The following is a 5,255-nucleotide window of genomic DNA, read 5'->3' as shown; positions in this document are numbered from 1 at the left end:
CTTTATGAGAAGAAAATAAATAATTTTTATCTCTTGCAGTTTTTCTGTAAAATTGATAGTATTTGAGTAAAAAATTATTCAAGACCAATATTTTGCAATTTTTAGTAATTAATATCTTGTTAACTATTGCGAAAATTGCAAAATGGTAGAAAACTTTTCGACTCAGTTTAGTCCACTCTATCTACACAAAAGTGATTGGCAAAAAAGGTCGGGACACCCTGTATAGTATATATTAGTAATTCAAGATTTAATTATTTAAGCAATGAAGATCTAGCTTCGACCGTAATAGACATTTTAAATTTCTAATATTGATTGTGTTTCTTACATATACGGTCTAAAATAAAGATATTGTATAGTATTAATCCTTCCTACGTTCGCGTGTGATGCTAGGCATCTTTGGTATCGAAATGTTACGTGAACACGATGGATACACCGGTCCATTCTCAGAATTCGCGAGGGATTAGTTACATGGACAAAGCGATTTGGAGTTACGTCACTTTCGTTCAGATTGTACATTACGTGGTCATAAAGTACAGTTCAATGATCCGCACAATCTAGTCCGTAGATCGCAGCAAGCGTTTCTCTAGTTCTCTCTTTATCCATTTAAAAAATGAACTGCCGTTAACTGGACAGTCGATGTCTGACTAATCTGTTGTTCTAGTCAAGTTAACATAAATTACTGTCTTTTAATTGATGATGGACTCGGAATAAGAGTGAAATGAGTAATTCTTATTTTGAATCAATTTAAACCTGAATTTAATAAGAGGCTCGTAGAATTATATATATGTGTATGTAATTAATTATTGTAATTTATATATATATATATATATATATATATGTTCTATGAATATATAACTAAAATTCTAAATATAATGCTACATTAGCCAATTTATTAACTACGTTCCTGCTTAGGAAGACCCTTATTTGACGATTACTTACACCACACTGTCATTACTCCTCTCTGCACCGTCGGGCCGCGTTCCACTCGGGTGCCCTCAGCCTCTTCCGGTTGCCTCTATCCACGAAATACGCACCTTCCCGAGCACGTACAACATGCATTAACCACGTACATTCCTGCGTGCGCACATTCCGACATCCCTATCTCTTTGTCTCTTTTGTTGGTAACGTTTTACGAGCACCGCTCGACGTATATGTATGAAGATCATACAGATCACATAGAATTTATCGCGCGGTGTAATGTTAATTTATAGTACATATGCATTTATAACAGAGAAAAATACGAGTACATAAAATAGATGCGAATCTGAGACGTCGCGTGTTTCTGATTTTTTTAAAAGTCATACAGTTTGAATCTGTATTTATGCAGTTGTTAAATTTAAAATATATATAAAGTTAATATGTAATCGTAATATATATATATATATAAATACATATATTATATAAAATTATATATATCTACTATTATATATTTCTACTTTTATTATTTTATTTAATTTGTTGTATTTTTACATTTTTAATTTTATTTTTCATATTTCTGCTTTAATATTAATCTATGATATAAAAATCAAATAAACTAATATTAATTTATATCTTAAAATAAAAAAAAATACGAAAACATTAAAACTTTGTATTCTACATTTGGGTCAAAAAGTCAACTAGCTGGTTCTTGATTATGGGGTGAAAAATCGTGTACCTTTAAGGGGGGTGCCTGATTCATTTCACTTTTCTATCTCGAGGATCGAAACGCAGCACTCCTTTATGGCTCGTACTACTTTCTTTGTTTTCACAACGGACAGCCGGCGCGATAATGAGGGAAGAATTTTTAAATGCCAACCACCATGACTGTCAAAGAAGTCATGATATATAACGTTATGTTGACATTTAATTTGCATCACCATAATTATGTGCCTCATGACACTTCTGCAATGACTTTGCCGCCTTCGCGGTTGTTTCTTTTTTCTGTACCCTTTGAACCCCGCAAGGAAATAATTAAAAAATCAAGAAACACACAATTATGTCATAATACAGAAATAACATAATATGCAAAAATAAACCTTTTTCGAGACTTGAATAAACAAAGCGTTTTCCGATGTACTTTTGATCGCTGAAAACGAATCCGACAACGAAATTGACCTATTACGTCAAAAAAATGTTGGACTGTGTAATCGTAAAGCATAAATACAAATTCATAAACAATGCAAGAAATAATTTGATCAATCTCGCTTTTGAGAATTTTTATTTCTCACGCCCTTTTCAGTGCAGAAAATTATTCTCTCATTATTCCAATACAAGAACACAAATAAAATATAATATACAATCGCGTATGAAAAATTTATACAACTCTTTTCTTGAGAATTGCTGCTGACCTATCATTCGACTATCAGAATATAGAACAGAGCACGTTAAAATTATAGCCGCTTTACGGCCAATAAAGAAGCGACTGCTACGAATCGGTCGATCAAGAGCGGACGATTGAATCGAATCATTCTCCACGTTCACCAAATAAGTCAGCTCTCTCGCGCGAGAGACGGTAGTTCAGGTACCCTGGTATAAGAAATGAAGGTAAAAACTGCGTGAGTCACTATATTCCTTAATTTTTACGAGCGCTCGCAGATTCTTCATGGCCATCAAGATCAATTGCCATAACCGATGGTCAGTGTACCTAATTGCCGCATGACCTCGCGCGTTCAGATAAACATATACATGTATAAGTAACTTTCCGATGCAGCGAGGAGATGGCGAAAGCTGGCAACCGTGAACTCATCATAATTAATATTCTGAGACTAATGAGTGTGCCACTGCCGAGGAAGTTTTTCGTTGTGGATAGGAAGACGGGGAGAGACGCTCATCGTGTTGTTGAACTCTATCAGTCGTCGAAATAGACGCAAACCGTAAAATTACCTGCTCGGTAGTTCATCCAGACATTCTGATGGACTGTAAATCATCAGAGACCCCGAACTCCCACATTTCTCTCAAATAAATCAAAATTACACCATTCTGTCTCTCGAAATTTAGCTTTTCGTCTATTTATCAAATGTTTGCAAAAGTTTATGGAGTCACCGTTAGATGTTACTGGAATTTATTGTGAAATTTTTTAGTTACGTGTGTTACTATAATGTTGCCTTGCATAACACCAATCGTTTTTTTGTCTATTAAATTTAATATTAAGTAACAAATAATGACGAATAAATACTTTATCAGGTTTCATAATTTTTTAATTATAAAACCTGATAAAGTATTCATTCGTCACTGTTTGTTACTTAATTAGAAGAAAAATAGTGCTGAAGTTATGAATTATATGTGAAACTTATGATGAATTTGCTGTTTCTGAAAGATTGTGCTACCAGTGGTTTCAATGGTGTAAGTCCTGATTTATATTGACGATTCTAATAAAAATCAAAAGCGTCTGTTCAATATTAAATTTGATAGCCAAGGAGCACAGTTAATATAATGCAAGGCATCATTATAATAATATATAACTAAAAAATGATATAGTAAATTTTAATAATATTCAACCTTCCGAGGACTGGCATGTTTTTAATCGACTTTTTTATTTTAACGACTAGAACTTTTTTTTATCAATGTCATGGGGTTGAGTGGCAAAAAAGATGGCGCCACTGTCGAGTTTCTAAAGGGGCTTCCGGTCTTCTACAGGTTAATGAAGACTGCACGAACTTTTGCAAACACCTACCCAGATAGCACAGAATATTAATGATAAATATTTATTAATATTCATTTTTTGAAATGTTATATAGATATTTTATACACATTTTATATAAAGCTTTATTTGAAATATTATTAAAATATGGACTAAATATTTTATTTAATATTTATGATAAGTATAAATAAATATTTCTAATAAGTATCTAATATTCTAATAAATACTTTTTATTTGGATTATAATGTCTCATTAAGTGTTTTCATAGCATTTACTATAACATTCATAATAAGTATTTCATAATATTTATAATAAATATATTTATGATCTGTGCAATCTAAATCCACAAAAATATTTACAAAATATTTAAAATAAATCTTATAAATATTTCTAAATATTTTGTAAATATTTTGTTAATATTGTGTGCTGTCTGGGTATTTTGAATTATTGCACATTGCTTCTTTAAACTCGATATTACATGACTTCATCAAGATATATTGCGACAAAAGAGGGTATCACAACAAATGATAAGAATGATCCAGAGACTCCGGTCAGAGGCACCACACGAGAATTTTCCCAGCAACTATGTTCGAATGTGTCCGAGTGAAAGCCGATGTGTGCGAGCGCAATGCAGCAGAGTCACCTATAATTCTGCATATACGCATGTAACGGCACGTTTTGTAATAAGCCGGCTGGTGGAGCCGTATTCTCATCGTCGTCGTGCATATAATAATTCGTCCGCCGTCGCGCGTCCTCACGGGAGACAATCATTATTCCAGAGTGCTGGGCAAGTAGGCGACCTCTCCTGTCCGTCGTCACTGGGCGCTTATCTCATAATCCGGTCGATAATGAGTAAACTGCTAATCAAACGCTTCCTTCCGGCATTCATTGCGAATTCCAATGGAAATTCCGTTTGCAACGGAGTCTCTTGCACGACTCAGGTGAAACTGAAAGTAATTGTGAATGACTGCCACTTGTTCACATTCAATTATACTACTTAATCTTCAAGAAAGAAGATTTTTTACTATAGAATATGTAGAATATATTTTATATTTTAATATATGATATTAAGGTTTTCTCTCTCTTGTTCACTCGCCACTACACATCTCAGATTGTGACGTGAGAAAACATACAATAAAAATTCTTGCAAGAAATTATATTTGAATATTTTTAAATATAAAACAACACACACATTTGCAATTTATAGAATATACTTAAAAAATATACCGAAAATTATCTTCTTGTTTCGGGGAGAAATTAAATCATATTTATTTCTATATGTCATTAATTTTACAGTTTAGTTGTAAACGTAACTCATTTTATTTTGGATTATGCATAATTAATTTCCAGATATATGACAATTTATTAATTAATGAAATAAAGGAGAATTTTCAATACTCTAAATTTTTTGGAGAGGAATCTCACTTTAAAAGTTTTAGAAAGTATATTTTAAGTCAGTTCTACCGATTATAAGTACTGTTTCATTGATAAAAAATATTTTTTATTCAAATATAATTTGCAAAAATTTTTATCGTATATTTTCTCGCTTCTGACGTTACAATCTGAGATAGTATTAGGTGTTAAACTTAATTCCTGCCGTTTTTTCGTCTCCAAAATTGATTTGTTTCGAAGGAAA

This window comes from Trachymyrmex cornetzi, unplaced genomic scaffold, assembly GCF_001594075.2.
Source record: "Trachymyrmex cornetzi isolate Tcor2-1 unplaced genomic scaffold, Tcor1.1 scaffold96, whole genome shotgun sequence".
NCBI lineage: Eukaryota > Metazoa > Arthropoda > Insecta > Hymenoptera > Formicidae > Trachymyrmex > Trachymyrmex cornetzi.
This window is presented reverse-complemented; position numbering follows the sequence as displayed.